The sequence below is a fragment of the Cyprinus carpio genome, chromosome A8 (genome assembly GCF_018340385.1).
Source record: "Cyprinus carpio isolate SPL01 chromosome A8, ASM1834038v1, whole genome shotgun sequence".
Taxonomy (NCBI): domain Eukaryota; kingdom Metazoa; phylum Chordata; class Actinopteri; order Cypriniformes; family Cyprinidae; genus Cyprinus; species Cyprinus carpio.
In genome coordinates, this window is record NC_056579.1 from 16,166,630 (window position 1) to 16,184,792 (window position 18,163).

General features: G+C 35.5%; 1 long non-coding RNA gene across 1 annotated transcript; it reads right to left on the reverse strand.

Annotated features, from left to right (window-relative positions):
- Nucleotides 1–372: 372 nt before the first annotated feature.
- Nucleotides 373–17,934, reverse strand: LOC122146020. The gene is made up of 4 exons (XR_006160714.1): nt 17,577–17,934; nt 11,226–11,300; nt 10,869–10,919; nt 373–685 (listed from the first exon to the last, which is right to left on the reverse strand). It is a non-coding gene; the product is annotated as an uncharacterized LOC122146020 (long non-coding RNA).
- Nucleotides 17,935–18,163: the final 229 nt, after the last annotated feature.

Below are 18,163 nucleotides of genomic sequence, written 5' to 3' on the forward strand. Positions count from 1 at the left end.
GGAGTACGCTTAAAAGAAATACAATTTTAGTCTTTGTTTCAAAATGTTGTGTTCAATTCAGTGTGTCCCTTTCTTTGTAATTAGAAAAATATATATATATATATATATACCAGTTTCTGAGTAAAAATTGTTTACCCTCAAGTGTACCATAAAACTAACCACACACAAATGATCATATTAAATTACTCTCATTTATGATGGCATTGAGCATATTAAATTACTCTCATTTATTAAATGCAAGAAATCAACCTATTAATTACAGTAATTCAATATTCCGTGAACCTAAAATGAGATGAGTCTTTACAGTTGTTCATTTGGCATCAGGGGCCGCAATTTTACAGAAATTTCCCTCGATATATATATTTTTTTTCTGTATCAATTTGTAAGACAGATCAAAGAAAGATCAAAGCACCCCACCCCCACCTCCCCACCACACACACACACAAACAAACTCCCCTTTCTAGAAATGACCGGTCTGTTTATGCCTGTAATTGGCTTAGCTTAATTCTTTCAATACAAGGATGAACAAAAGGCAGTTTTGGCAAAATAAGTAGCCAGGGATAACAGTAGCCATCAGGATGACAGGCAGGGCAGGAGGTCAGCAGACTGCAGAGCATGTTCAGTGGGGCGCTGGGTAATAGAGGACACTGGGGACACTCCAGTCCAGTCGGCAATGAGAGAGAGTCTGTGTTTTAATAAGACAGACACACACTGAGGTATCAGCATGAAAAATAAGAGAAAAAGAAAAACAATTTACGAATGAAATCAATTACTAACAGCCATGTATGCTATAGTTATGAATGCAGCTACATGTTTGTGTCCAGACTGTTGCTAAGGGGTCAATGCAAGCCTCATTAAAAAAAAAAAAAAAAAAAAAAAAAAAAAAAGAGAGAAAAAATATATTTTTGAAATGAAAATATTTTGAAGTAATTTGGCATATATTGCTTTTATAATTATTTCTTCGAAAAAAATTTAAGCAGCTTATAATAATATAATATAATATAATATAATATAATATAATATAATATAATATAATATAATATAATATAATATAATATATATTACAATATTATATATACACTGTTTAAATGGCCCTGTAACTATTTAACATCTGATTGAATCAAAATAGCATTTTCAAAATGATTAAAAATAAAACAGTACCAAGACAGAAACATTATCTGCACCATCTCTCACGCCATTTCTTCGCATGCATAACTTATGGTCCGAATCAGGTAAATGTGATTTTATTGTTGGTGTAAGAGTGATATATAGTTATTGTGTGTCTGTGTTTTTCCTTTTCCCTTTTCCTCCATTTTGATAACATTGATTAGACAAGGAGAAAAAGGAGAGATAGAGAAAGAGAGAGAGGTGAAGATGCCGACATTCTATCACGGCAGACACATATTGACTGGCAGTCTGAAACTAGTCACTCACTCATCTTGAGTTGCCAGGAGCGCGTAAATGAGGCCTCCATCCACTGTGCTTTGAAATGAACTGCAATCTTTTTCAGCCCTTGTTGTTTGGGCAGCTGATAGAAGGAAAACGACAGAGGGAACGAAAGAGAAGGAGATGGAGATAGATTGAAAACCCTAGAGGATGGAAGAGAATAAGTTTATTGAAAGAAAAAGGTGTGAGAAAGAAAAGGTGTACTATAATGAGCGAAGCTGGAATGGTGGAGCGGTTTTGTTTTGGGTTGTTGGTGTGCATGGTTTCTTGGTGACTGGACAAAGGCTACTAACAGGAAAAATATTACAGTACATATCAAAGTATTATTTTGGATAAGTGTGACTGGGTATCCATCTCTTTCTCACAAAATCTGTTTTTCCTTGCCTGTAACATAACACTGTCAGATGAACGGGTCAAATATGTATTTTAAAACTGACAAATCTAGCATTCACTTCAAAGAATAAATGAACAAACTACAGGATGCTTTAAAACTGATTTTCAGTTCCATCTATTTATTTTATGCAGTAGTCAGACATGAGAAAATCACATGATTAAATAATTATATTTTGCATATCATATATATTAAATGCAGCTGCAATCTTTCTTCTGTCAGGACATAGAAGTGATGATTATTTTTAAAAACATTTATATAGCTCTTTAAGATAATTTTAAATTTACAGTTTATGAATTGGAAGAAAGGTAGTTTTAAGGATTGTGAGGGATAATATCATAATTTTGCCAAAATAAAGAATACACTTTTATTAAGCACATTAATAATCTATTTTATTTTTTACTTTGACTACAAAATTTAATATAACTTGGACACCTAGGTTGTCATAATAGTGATTACATCACTTTAAAATCAAACAGTGACGTGCATACAACCATTAGACAAAGAAAACTATGGATGTTTATTTTTTCATGTGTATTTCTCCTTTTCAGTTTTCTTTTCCTCTTCCTGGCTGTTAGCCAGCCATAAAGGAGTCACCATAATCTGCTTTCTCTTAGGTCCTGGGCTGAGCCCTCACATTTTACCTTTCACAACCTCACTAACACTGGCCCAGACCTCAGTTAGTGCAGCTAACAGGGGTGGACAAAGGTTAGTTTTCACAGCGTTTAAGCTTCTCTCTCTGTGTGTGTGTGTGTGTGTGTGTGTCTTTCTCTCTAAATTTTAGTGTACTGTATTGGCTGGATATTTGCTTTGTCATTCAGTTTGCCCATAGTTGCACATATACTTGTTGGTAAGATTTTTTTTAATGTGTTTAAACGTAGTCACCAAGGCTGCATTTGTTTGATCAAAAATACAGTAAAACACAATACTGTGAGATTTTATTGCAGTTATCCATTTAAATATATTTGAAAATGTAATTGATTCCTTTGATTGCAAAGCTGAATTTTCAGCAGCCATTTGTCCCGTCACATGATACTTCAGAAATCAGTCTAAAAGCTCAGGAAATATTTATTCTTATTATCAATTTTATTAACAGTTGTGCTGCATTTGGTGGATATATTTATAATGTAATTTATCAATAAATTATAAAATGTCTTGATATTTTTGATGAATATAGAATTCAAAAGAACAGCATTTACTGATATTTATTGTTAGCTCTTTTGTATAAACAAACATTTCTTTACTGTCACTTTTGATGAATTGAATGCATTCTTGCTGAACAGAATATTAACATCTGACAGAAGACAGAACCTGACAGATCCTTTGGACAGTACCATGTTAAATAAAAATAGTGTATATCAATACTACTATATAAAATGACATATCAGTAGGTCATTGATACATAATTTTATTTTATTTTACCAAAAATAAAATAAAAACGTATACATTTAAGTAACTGTACAGACTAACAAAGAAAGTAGCAACTAAAAAAGAATAATTTAAATAAGTAATATTAATTGAACTAATTAATTAGGATAAATATGCCAAAAATAGTCAAATTTAACAAATGTAGTGATGATAGACACATACAGCTCCACCACACAGCTGTCTAATAAGAGGAGGAGGAGGTCTTTTTTATTAAATTATTAAATATGTTTATCTATTTAATTAAGAGGTACAACTTTTTCCCAGTAACAGTACATTTTGTCTGAAATTGCAGATCTGTCTCAGTTTAGTTTTGATCCCAGGTGCCATGTTTTCCAATGTCTGCCTGTTTCTATAGTGTGGTTGAGTCCACAGAGTCTCTCTCTCTCTCTCTCTCTCTCTCATTTGCTCGACTCATGCTTACTGGAGATGCACAGACTGTGTGCAGTTAATTATAGTTAATGAAAGCCTGTTGTTGTATGAGACAGAAGAGCAGAGAAGAAGAGGAGCTCACAGTGAGACTAAATGTCGACTGCCTTGAACCAGAGAGTATTGCACGATTTATTTAATCCTGCATGGAGAAACTCCCTCTGCATGATCATTTTCCTTCGGGGTCCGTTTCTGATACCTGTTTTTTTTTTTTTTTTGGTCCTTTTAAAAAAAAATGTAATTGACTTAAAGAGCTCATCAGTGTGCTTTGTCTTCATTAGGTTAATGAAAGGGCCCCTGTGTTTATCTTTTTAACAGATAATCTAATCGCTTACTTCCTGTCTCTAAAGATCATTTTGACACAAGTCGCTCACAGCGAAATGCTTTTTTTAATTTGTGGGATGTATGTGCGGTGAAGTATCCAAGGTGTGTGTCGAGATGCGGGTATGTGTGTGTGACTGAGAGCAACACTTCCTGTGTTCTCTGTAAGCATTTAGGCAGTAAACTGACTCCAGGGCAATGGTGTATGTTTTCCAAACGGGCGGTCCATAGGGCAAACCAACTGTGCTGTAATGTGAACAGTAGGGTGTTGATGGTGGGGCTATGGAAGGAGTGAGGTGAAGCGCAGAGGGGGCCGTAAACCCTGAAAGCAGAGGAAAACATGGATTTGTCTGGCCGTGTTTTAAAAAAGCCACTGACTGTGCTATAAATCAGCTGTGCTTGTGAAATGTCCATGACATTGGCCTTCACCCCTGGGCCCTATAGAAATCAGAGCAGCAGTAAAACTAAAGTACCTACACACTGTCCACCGAAACCCCGCTGCAAACACACACACATATACATTGTTTCAACATTCAATAGACTTAAAAATCACACATAACACAGTACCTCTTTTTAAAGTGATAGTGCACCCAAAAGAACATTCTGTTATTATTTATTTATCCTCATGTTGTTCTAAATCTGACTTGACTTTTATCTTGAACAAATCTTCATGTGAAAGGTTTTAGATAATTCAAAGTGACACTGGCTGTTAACAACAACAACAACAACAACAAAGGAACAGAAAGTTATTTTACTGATAATTTTCGACTCCAGTGAGCCATTAATTCAACAATTGCTGCAAAATCACTGAAAAAGAGTCAACTTGATTCATGAAAGAATCACTGGCTGCACTTTCATACTTTACAGCAGACAAGAAAACAGTATGTGAACAGTAGTATGTCTGAATTCACAGTCATTAAACAGTAGGAAAAATGTCTGCAAGCAACCTACTGTTTCCAGCGAGATACTGAAATGTGCATCCAAAGGACACTTCACTACCATGTGAGACCACGGGAGAGAGTTTGAGAATGACAATGAAGCAAAACAACTGATGCTGGTATGTCATGACACATGACGAATGTAGTATGTCCGGATAACATTCATGCTACACACATTCATATTATATAAAACACATTTTAAATGTTCACTAAGAAATTACTTACTCAAAAGAAGTACCTATTCAGAGAGTATGTGATTTTAGATGCAGCCGTTCAGTCCAAATCTTTAAACTACATCAAACAACTCATTGAAAGGAACTGGCTCAAAAGAATGATTAATTCACTGATCTGGTTCTTGAGTTCACTACTGATTCATTTTCAGATTTTTTCATTTTTTTCTTTTTCCTTCCTTCCTTCATAGCATTTAGGACTCATCATCTAATGGCAGTGCAATGTTGATCAACAGACGATATCAGCACAGCTTTTGACTTGGGAAACTAACTGTCACTCGTCCTCATATCCCTGTTTTGATGTGTACATATTTCTGATGGCTTGTACCGGTGTATCTGAGCTGTTGGACATTTGCAACATCAGCTCCCATTAACAACTGAAGTAACATGTGAAAGACAAAGCAATCCTGACATCACAGACTTGATTAAGAAGTTAGGGAAAAATTGGCACATGCCCAGAACACTCTGACACTTGTCACCTCACTCCCAATCATTCAGATGGGATGGACAATAGAAATGACACAGTGTCTATATCTACCCATCCATCCATCCATCCAATTATTTTATTACCTGATTTAATTCCAAAAGTGTTTGGTTACATATATAATTGAAACACTTTTATTGATGCCTATAATTTATACACTTTTATCAAATTATATGGAATTCAACTTTTGGCTGATGTCCTTCTAGAGGCCTGTAACATACGAGGCTTTACAGGGCAGCCTGTAAAGTGTGACGTGGCTCTTAAAGTAAATCAACTTCCATTTGCACTCCTCTCTCACTCACAGACATATATGCTAGACTGACTCTTTCCTCACAGAAGGACTTCTGAGGTCAGTTAAGGTTGGCCACTGTTTGATTCTATAACCATGCCACATGAACAGCCCCCTGTCCTTTCTATTTCCTCCCTCAGGTGCTGTCCATCCACCACACGTCTGTCCTCCAATTAGTCCGAGACTAGTGGACACATCCAATAAATCACTTGGCTGAAACTCTTATTTTTGTCTATATCTCAACTCAAACCTAAACACACACACACTTTTCTCTCTCCTTTTACCCCATGCTTCTTTTCCTGCTGAAGTCACTTAAATAGAAGGATCGCAGTGGGAGATATAATGTGCAGGAGTAATAAGGTGATCCTGGGTGGGGTCATGGCTCAAGCGCTCTCTGTTCTCGGCTGCTTGGGCTCTGGGCTCTATGCGAGTTAATGGCCTGTGGTCAGTGAGCCAGAGGACCCATAAGACCCCTGCACTTCGGGCTTGCGCCCCTCTGCCACCGTAGACACAGCTGATCCCATCACTACACTAACAGCACACAATCTCCACTTGGATTTCTCACAGTGAGCACCAGTAAATCAAGCAGCAATTTTCAGCTCATTTCATGTGCCCTTCAAGTTTGATCATGATCTGCACTCCTGTGTGTCAAAAAGCACACGCACATTAGCACATAATGACACTCAACGTATTATTAACTCTGTTGAATGCAGGCTGTGTAATGCTTTAAACATTCCAAGAAATTCTACAACACTACTATTACTTTTTTCAGATTGTGAGCTTATTCATTCATTCATTCATTCATTCTAATCATAATTCTTATTCTATCGAATAATAATATCAATATTACTAATTATTCTCAGTAGTAACTTTTTAGTCTATCAATGTGCATGTATCTGCCTTTGTTTGTTTTACTTATTCTAATCATAATTATTATTTTAGTAAATAATATTAATATTAGTTATTTCTAGTAGTATAAATATCTTTAGACTAGGGCTCTTTTAATATGATCATATATGTCAGTATGCATGCACGTAAATGATTGATTGATTTATTCTAATCATTGTTATTCTAGTAATTGTTGTTGTTGTTCTTTTTATATTATTATTATTATTATTATTATTATTATTATTATTATTATTATTTTCTTCTTAAAATATTATTAGTTGTAGTAGAAGTAGTAATGATAGTAGTAGTAGTAAATCATCCCATAATTAATGATAGTTGACAATTGATAATAATAGTGAAGAAAAAATATATTATTATTTTCAACTGCCAACTATTATAGAATTAATTATAGGAAGATTTAACACTAGTACTAAAAGAGAATAAAACTGCTTAATTTAATTTATTTAATTACCAACCACATCTGCCAGTGGCAAGGTCACTAATAGACAGATATGTGCAGCTGCATAAAAACCTGATGAATCTTGACTTTGTCTCTCATATACAATTGCATTGAAATTAAAAAGAGAATTAAGGAAATTGAAAATGGCACAAAATAACTACATGCAAAACTACAATAACCTTGGGTTGCATAAGGCCGAATTGTAAATGTACTATTAAAAAGCAATGTTGAAATGGCCTTGAATTTAGCGGATTATGGAGAATTAATCTAAATGTGGTGTATTTGGAAAGAGGAAGAGAAGAGCAGGAGGAGTGTCGGTTAATGGCTGTATGTGTGGGGCGGGGGGGGAGGGGGTAATGAGGTCATGTAGGGGAGGTGAGAGAGTGGCATGCCGGTGGAACAGTGGGGTGTAGCTAACACTTCAGCATTTACAGTGATTACATGTGAACCCTTGTCACAGAACATGAGTGCCCTCAGGGTACCGAATTATACGACACTGTTTTTGCTTCACATTTCTGGCAATTTCCTAGCCATCCCTCGCTTTAAATTTGTTTTCATTTTATTACTTCTCGTCTTTTGGTCAACACTGGCATCTTTAGTTTGCTTCATTTGGTTTTCCTGTCAGCCGTCATCAGCAATCCATTAACAGCTTAACTCAAATCAGCACGCTTGCCCTCACAAACATGCCATGGAGTCCACAGTTCATGCAGCTATGTTTTAAAAAGATGCACTGAAACACAAAAACAGGAACACTGACAAATGGATTCCAAATATTTATTGGTAGCACTTTTTTACAGTCCTGTTCTTCATGTACATACTATGTACTAATAAACGTAACTACAATAACTAGGTAATAACTAGGTACTAACCCTGAACCTACCCCTAAACTTAACCCTACCCCATGTAGTTACCTTATATTACCAGTACTTTTTTGGGTAAGCACACTGTAAGCACATTGTAAATACATGCAAGTACACATACTGTAAAATAAAGTGCAACCTATTTATTTATTTATTTAAATATTTATTTAATCTATAAATCAACCAAACCTGCCAGTTGAAAGGTGAATTTAATACCATAAATACTTCAAATATACACTGTATATTATGGTTATTATTATTACTATTAAACAATGATTGAATTATTTTGTCCTTGCTTTTGAGCAACAGTGCAGGTAAGTTTCTCACGGCAGCTGCACAAATACCTGATGCAACATGACTGTCTTTCATAATTTCATTTTGGTAGTTTAATGCAAGGAATATTCTGCTTATGAAGGAAAGCAGAATATTATGGAGTTCTGGAGGAAAATGCCTTTAGGCATTCGAGATAAACCTCAGATGATAAAATTTCCACTGCGGTAAAAGTTAATAAAGTTACCAGCCAACTGGCCAGTTTTATTTACTCGCCAAAGTCAATTTTTACTCACATTCTGGGCTTGGGGAGTATTAATTTTGGACCCTACTAAAAAAAAAAAAAAAAAAAAAAAAAAAAAAAAAATAGACAAGATCCCAGGAATCGCTCTTTCCTGGTTTATTTGTTTTTGTTTTTCAGCAAGAAACAAAAACCTACTTCCAACTGAAAGCCTCCCTCTAAACGCACACACAAACACTTAAAAACCCTGACAACAAAAGCATCACGTACAACATGTAGTGCCTTGGGTATCACCGATACTACTAAAATAAACCATAGCAATAGCGACATAGAGAGTAGACAGGTGAATTTAGCCCCATAAAACCTTTACTAATAGAGTTTCTCTCATTTACAGGCCCAAAACAATTCAATTGTCAGCAGGGCTCGACAACTTCCACAGTCAGAGCTAAATGAGGAGCAACAGTAATGCTTCTAATGTAGACTGGTCCAGTTCACTCCCTCCTGAGGGCCACTGCTATAATAACAGACCTGATATTGCATTCAGGCTCTAGTGACACAAGCCATTTAGATTACTCACAGAGAACTCCTCTCTGGGTCTCTGCTTTAAATGAAAGAGGATATGAATAAAGAGTTTAGGAGCTACAGTGAACCATTTAAATAAATCTTTAGGACACAGTCAAAACAAGGGACAATGAGGGCTGTGAAAAATACATGTACATTGTATGTGTGTTTAGTGGATTATTTTCAAGCTTTTGTGCCCTCGGCACTGTGTGTTTCAATGAAAACGCCATTAAACTGGGCTAGATTTCCTGGTTATTTTATTATTGCTATTATATCAGTATAACCAAACTGGATTACTAAAGTCTGTAAATTTGAGAAGGCAGAACGCCTTGAGCACTGCAACGCTTCCTCTGAGGTGTCGGAATTAATATATGTTTGAATATATACCTCCATATGTCTTGATTTATTGCTGACTCTCATATATTGATTTTCCACAGCCAGCCATTACATTTTAGCATGATCTCTTACAATATACCCAGGGCCTTAAATGAGCCAAAGGAGAGTGAATTTCGGAGAGTGACTTTACTGGCAATGAAACAGTATTTTATTTATTTTTCCTATTAAATAAGCATTTTTGTTAGAACCCACAGCATTTTATACAAGATAAGTTTTCCTTTCTTAGTAATAAAAATGTTTAGATGTCTTTTTATATTAATATATTTGGATCTGTGGCTTAATGTGAAGAATATTCATGCACCAAAGAATTGGGGTCTGTAATATTAATGTCTTTGAACAAAGTCTCTTTTGCTCACCAAGGCTACATTTACGTGATCAAAACAAATATGGTGAAATATTAAAATATAAAGTACTTGTCTATTTGAATATATTAAAGTGTAATTTATTAATTTAATGAAAAGCTTAATTTTAAGCAGCCATTGCATCAGTATCACGAGATCTTTCAGAACTCATTCTAATATGCTGATTTGTTGCTGGAGAAACAATTTTATTATCATCAGCGTTGAAAACAGTTGTGCTGCTATATATATATATTTTTTTAATTATTATTATTTTTTTTTTGGTGGAAACCGAATTTTTTTTTTTAGGATTCATCGATTCACAGAATATTCAAAAGAACAATACTTAGTTAAAATAGAAATCTTCTGTAACACTGTAAAAGTCTGTACTCTCATTTTGATCAATTGAATGCATCCTTGCTGAATAAATACATTAACTTAAAAATAGATAGATAGATAGATAGATAGATAGATAGATAGATAGATAGATACTGGTGTGTCCCATCAGCTTATAATGCGTATACTACCAAGCATTGTACGCTATCATAGTCTTCGTAATTCATTTTTTTTTTTTATATATATCATCAGCAAACTATCACTTTGATTGATCTTGCCTTTCATCATGGGGGTTTAATTGTTGATCTTCATTGAACATGATCAGTGCACATCGACATGTCATCTCTGGATTAAGTGATGCTGTCAGCTTGTTGCAAAGAGAAAACAATACATCCATGCAGACATGGCTCTATCGACCTGCCCCTTCTCTCTCTTTCCCTCCCTTACTCTGTCTTTCTCTCACTTATTCAAGCTTCTTAGACATGTGGCCCTTTCACTTAATCACTGTACATCAGAAATTTTATCTGACCCTCAGATGGCAAATTGTAAAATTTAAACTACTTACCTTTAATGTTATATCCTTGTTCCACTCTCCATTTTCAGCAAAAGCAGTTTTCTTTATAGTAGATTTATCAAACAAACATTAATATACTCAAGACTGTAGTTAAAACAAATAACTTTTCATTTTATTTGATTATGTGAATTATATATTTTTATATATATAGTCATAGCTTATACATTATATACTAACAAGTACTGAGCATGAGGGTCACATTTGAAGACAGACAAAGAGAATAAAGTCTATTTTGTAAAACAAAGAAAAAAAAAACAAGAAGATTCAGGTTTTTCAGCAGCAACATAACATTGTGATTGAAACACAAACAACACCAGACAAAAAAGGGATAGGAAATGAGAAACTTACACATAGTGATGAACCAAATGACAAACAGCTGTGATGATTAATTTGTGTCCATGAAAACTGATGAGTGGCGGGAAACTAGAACAAAGGAAACAGGAACTAAGATAAACTAACTAAAATCCACTAAAAAATGAAACTAACAGAACATAACTCTGACAGTGAGCTGACGGGACATAAAAATTCTAAATAAATGAGAAACTGATTTTTGATGGTTTATTGTCTGGAGTAAAAAAAAAAAAAAATATGTACTGTATGTATGTGTTTGTGTGTGTGTGTGTGTGTCTTTTAACCATTTATTTACAATTATTGTTTCCAACAAAAGCCATTTACTACATAATTACATTCAAAAAGCTTTTCATCTAACTCTGTTTGTAAAGTTTGAGCTTTTCAAAATGTGAGCATGTTGCTCCCATTTTCTTTTTATCTGTTTCAGCCACATCCTTGGTTCCACAGAAAAACACCTCCATCTTCAACAGAATAGCTATAATCACTTTCTTAACACCCCCGCCTCCCCTGTCCCTCCAGTGAGAGATATCCTTGAGCCTCACCTCCATCTCTTTGCCAGGTCAGGCAGTGATAGTACTGATAGTGAGCTATAGTTTAGGTCCAGATCTGCTATCTTGGCCTTGAATGATGGAGCAAAGCGAATGGGGAGGTGTTTATTGTCACCCAGATGGTCCACAATGTGGCCGGTTTGCGTAAGGCCTCTCTGTGGCTTTCTCCTTCCCCCACCAATATAATTCATGGGGTGGCACCATTGTGTGGGTGACTGATAAGGCCTTCACTTTGGACCGTTCTGGTCGCTTGTCTCAAGGAGACTCGAAAGAAACTTCACTCAGTACAAATGGTGGTGGGAAAGTGCTTTACTCTCTCGCTCTCTCTTTTGCGCTGTCTCTCTTTTTCCTCAGAGGACTCAAAAGCTTTCACGCTATGAGAACATTAAACTACAGTATTAGCAAATATTCAAGTGGGACTCTGACCTCCCATATTATTTCACTGTAAGAACTTCAGGTGCTGTTCAAGCAGAAAGCTGAAACAATTTACAATCAACAAACTATTTACACTGTCTGAAACAAATGTGGAAAGTTGTGCCTTTAGGGCAGTGATGAGGGCACTAGCGGGCCCCGGCAAACTTCCAGCGGGCCACAAGATAACTTGAAGGAATTTAAATAGTAAAATACATTCGCACACACTTATTTAAATGTGTTACATAACTTATATAATACTGTTCCTATTGAATAACATACAGTTGTTTACATTTCTCATTTCTGGAAACGTTCATTTAGTATTAGAATAGTTTTTATATTAATATTGTTTCTGTTAACACACACCAACAGCAACAACACAGCTTTGTCATCTGAACAAACCTCTACCTCTAAATATTAAAGGAATAGTTCACCCCCAAAAATTTGCTGAAAATGCACCCTCAGGCCATTCAAGATGTATATGTAGAGTGTAGATGAGTAACAGATTTGGAGGATTTTAGCATTACATCACTTGCTCACCAGTGGATCCTTTAGAGTGAATGGGTGCCATCAGAATGAGAGTCTAAACAACTGATAAAAACATCACAATAATCCATTTTATCCACACGCAATCCTATGAATTAATGTCTTGTGAAGTGAAAGATGCATTTTATATATCATATTCCTTCCTTCAGTTAAAAAGTCGTCTTGTCTGAATCAGGAGAGAAATATGCACAGATCAAGCACTGTTTACAAGTGAAAACAGTTCTAATCAAATTTGTTGGATTTCGATGTGAGAGGACTTTTTTTTTTTTTTTTTTTTTTATATATATATATATATATATATATATATATATATATATATATATATATATATATATTTTTTTTTTTTCTTCTTCTTCACTGAACAAAGCAATGGTTTACATTTTAAACACCTTAATGATTGATTCAATTTATTGAGTGTACAGTCAGCCCACCCATTTTTTTATTTTTTATTATTATTTCAGTCAAACCTCAGTGATCAGTCACAAAAGTAATCCGAATCCAGCTACTTATTCCTTTGTTACTCATTGACGCGTATACTTCCCCTTTAAATAACGTGACGCTTTGCCCTCTGTGTATGATGCTTCTACCATTAAAAGTGAATGAATTAATTCAGCATTTCAACACCTCCCTAAGGATGCATTGAATTCAACAAAGCAGTTTAATAAAGGTGTATTGATCTTGTGAATTAGCAAATTTTACTATACCAAAAGTGTTATATGGGAATATTACACAACACAGTGAACCTTAAACAATACAATAGCGCAAAAACACACACCTTATGGACTATTTTTGCAGCATGATTTCTCAACTGCCACAAATGCTGCCTTAGCAAATACTCATTTTGTGCACTTTTTACTGTACCAATATTTTAAATTGGCCTTTGAACTTAGCTTTATTGCATTTAAAAAAAAATAAATAAATAATAAAAGCATTACTTTGCCAAAGCACTGACGGAACCCATTGATCTAACGGTGTTGTTGAGCGCTCCAAATGCAAACATTGCATGCAACAATCAGGCAGGAATGACAGCACTCTGATCCAATGGCATACAGGCATTGTCAGATTGACAGTACTCTAGCCCACTGATGTTGGGGGATCCAGTGGGGGTGGCAATAATATTTCAGGTTGGCCGTGCCACTCTTAATCACAACCCTGCTAAAAATGTAGTGCCAGTATGTGCGCTCATTGGCACCCTTCCTGCTGGTGGCATCCTAAGGAATCCACCTAGCTTGCCTTTGTTTAGAAACTTGGATGAACAAAATTATGGCTCCTTATTAAGTTGGCTTGAAAAAACAAACAAACCCACAAACTATCTAATCTTATTATTTATGTGTTACAATCACAAGAAGAACAGTAAACAAATAAATCCCCAAAGGTTTTTTTTTTTTTTTGTCTGTTCTGTAGGGTATCAGACCTCGAATCAGACAATTTAAGATTCAATCAAGAACATGGTTAAAACATGAGGAGCCGAATTCCACAGAAAGGCCGAAGGCGACAGGAGGTTCGTAAATCAGATCCTAGCGCCAGCCAGTCTGAAGCGAGCCTAACAAACTAGCAGCTTCAAACTGCTTTCAACATTAAACAAAAGAACACTTACTGACAATTCCAACTCACAAAGGAGATTGTCAAAATTGGAGCAAATAGCCATGATGGTCAAAAGAGATGCACAGCCTGACTATCACATATGTAAAATCATGAGCTACATACTTCCTCGGACCGGTTTCCCCCACCCAGGACAAAGACCAGACTAAGATTCCTTAGTAGATCTTTTAACCTCTCTTGACTTCACGGAACATGTCCTTATGTTCACAGAATGGCACGGAAACTGTCTTCTACAGATGTAGATGCACCAAAATGAACTCAAAAAGACTCGTAAATGAATATCAGTCCATTGCTTAACTCCATATCATGTGTGTATGTTTGACTATCACGTTCTAATCACTTATTGTGTATGTCTTCTTAATAACAATTGAATAGCTTAAGGGTTCATATTCATGTTTAGTATGTGTGTGTTTGAATCTTCTTGCTTGAAACCTTTCTGCCAGTCAATACGTTGTCAAATGTATCATATTCTTGTTATAGAAATCATGTCCAAAATTATACTCTGCAAGAGCGGGAAAATTCCGGCCATGTGACTGATAAGATAGCAGTTGAATTATGAATTGGGAGAAGAAATAAACAAAACCCAGAGCAAAGACAATATCTAATTGGTCAAGACAACAGTTGGGATGTGGCCAACAACCCGGTTTAAATACTCAGAACACCATCAAATTGTGCTTTTTAGTCATCGCTTTTGCTTTGTGCTTGTAGCCATGCTTTTAGCCATTACTTTTTGCATTCTTTGAACACCGTTCCAGCTTGATTCGGCCTGCACGCCGCTGCTACTTAGCCACGATGAGAAGAAATCCATCTAGTCTTGTTACTTCTATTCTTCTACTTTAATTTATTTTCTTTTCTGTTGAGAGTTTCGTGTTCTGAGTTAAGTTTTGTCTCCAAGTTCACCTCAGGTCTGTGGCCGCCTCAAAACTTCAACCAGCCCACAACTCCGCATCTTTAGCCAATGTACAACCACTGTCTTCCCAAGATGTCACTTCAACGACTACTGAACTTCCAGCCAATCAGCAACCTCGGGAAACCCCCCTTTCTGCAATAACAACAACAAAGTGAACCCCTTATACAGGCAAAGCAAGAACCTCCAGATTCTAGCTGAACTGGTGCATTTAATATAAATTTTAACCTCATTGAGGAACTGAATTCGAGGGTTAATTAAGTGATTGATGGTTGGTCAGGTCTTTGCAATTGCGCATATTGCTGTAAACTTTCTCTTAAACTCATTCTTTTCTCACTTTCTCTCTTCCTGCAACTTGTGTGAATGTATGAGTGCGTGTGTTTGTGTTAGATTAGTTTATATTGTCTTAGTATTTATCCAATAAAGTCTTATCCATATTAAAAAAGAGAAGTATCTTGTGTTTTGTGCTTACAAGTTAATGTCTTAAACTGCCGATCTTGTTATAATGCTAATTAATAGTGTTTTCACTATATTTTGGATTTTAATATCCACTGCAGAGTTGATGTTATACGGCTCGTTCAATGAATCACTGGCCGACTATTGCCATAAAACAGTGATTCTGTCCAAATTCCCTTTAAAATCTTAAATGATTCCCTTTGAGCTAAATTGATCTGTTTCCCTTATACTTACAATCTTACAAATAAAAGGTGCTTAAAAAGGTTCTTCACAGCAATGCCATAGAAGAAGCATTTTTGGTTCTACAAAGTCAAAGGTTCTTTAAAGAACTATCTCTTTCTTACCTTTTTATAATCTGAAGAACCTTCTTTCGCCACGAAGAACCTTTTGTGAAACAAAAGTCTTCAAAAGTTCTTTATGGAACCATTTAGACAAAAAAGTTATTCTATGGCATCGTGAAGCACCTTTATTTTTAAGGGTTTAACATGGAGCTGTTTTCCTCTGCTTTGCACCATTGATCTGCTCCTGACTAATTCTGATTCAATGCTCATATTTTTCCATCTAAGCAAATGTCCAACAAAACACTTGACAAATGGACTCACTTGTTTATTGAGTAAATAATGAAAAGATAATTTAGAAGACAGGATGGCGTGAATAGGACCGGTCAATTGGGAACTACAGAATGAGCTACGTCGTTCTGAAAACCAACAGGAATTGTTTTCCTTTTCACTTTCACTTTCAAATAGCATGTCATCCAAGAAAGTCTATACGAGTCAGCCAATCGATGTCACAAAGCATAATCAGAATGCCAAATCTCTAAAGTGCTCCTTTGGAAAAAATAAATAACTTTCCTGGGCAGAGCTATACATGATTAGGGTCAAACTGAAGTTAAGACACTGTCTGGCGCACTTTAATTTTTTTTTTTTTTTTTCAATCAAATGAGGACTGTCATTAAATCTGAACATAACAGTGTGTGATCACTCCCATGCGTCAGGGAGATATCAATCTGACACATAGCAAATGTACACGTGTTCCGGTACCCCACATGTGTTCTTTGTCAGGAGATCTGTGATAGGCCTCAAAGTCTCCAGAGGCCCTTTGGTTCAACATGGAAAAAGCATTACTGCATTGCAAGTGGTTCAGTAATCCACTCCAATAATTACAAGAGGCATAGGAGCTTGTAAGTGTGTGCATGTGCTCTTAAGTGACTTGTGATGGATTTGTGAGAAAATAAAAGTACAGTTCACCCAAAAGAGTTTGAAATTTATTTTCTTGCAATAAAAAGTCAATGGCATTCAGTCTTATTTTGTACCCCATCTCCTCTTCAGCAGAACAAACACAACACCACTTTCAACTAAAAAAAAAAAAAAAAAAAAAAAAAAAAGAAAGCTTTTTTTTTTTTTTTTATGCGTCATTTACACAATTATACCATTGTTTCTGCGAAAACTACAGAAACGTAAATTTGTTAATAAATAAATAAAAATAATAATGTACTGCATATATATGCAAGTTTTTGAAAATTATACCATTGTTTCTGCGAAAACTACAGAAACGTAAATTTGTTAAAGCGGTAACACCATGTGCATGCACATTACATGTTCAGTCTATAAGCACATATGAGTACTTGAAGATGTGCACAGATGTGTAGCGCTGTCATCTGTGCATGAATCTTTAAAAATAAATAAATAACATGAGTATGAGTAAATAACAGAATTTTTATTTTTAGGTGTGCTATCACTTTAAGGCCTCAGTGAAGGCAATAGCTAAGCTTCTGTCTGCTATTTTTGAATATTACGGTAAAAAAAAATGCACTGAGATTAGTTATCGTTCTGACTTGTTTTGTGATTATATGGAAGATATAATGATGTATTCACATACCCGGGTCTCTTGTCAAAACAAGTTGGCCATTCAGCATAACCAGCCAAGAAAAATAACTCTTTTCTGTAAGACTGGCATTATACTGTGGATGACTGAACTGCTGCCTATCGAAGCAGCATCTTTATTCGGTTGGAAAATGAATCCTTAAGGAGCATGGCCAAAGCTCTTTATTGTGTATGCAGTGTGTGGCCAGGTTCAAATTGGCAATCAATTATCCAATTAAGACTGACAGAAATGCACATCAGGAATTCCAGCCCATCCGTCCAGGCTCGCGATTGGAACACAATTAGAGGAACTTAATTAAACCCTAGGTGCAAGGTGTTTAAACATTGTTTGTGGGGCATCAAAGGGGTTTGGAAATATAAAAACCGCTTACTTTGGATTCTCCACACATTCTTTTGTTAGGTCTGGGCACTTCTCAACTAAAAGGTGATATGTGTGGTAACAGAGGTGATAGTGAAAGATCTGAGAAAATTTTAGTCTTACAAGAGACATGTAGCCAGTCAGAAGTTTAAAATGTATAAGACATTTATGCATTTGAAAGACGTTCTGGGAATCAAACCGACAACCTTGGTTTCACCTTTTTT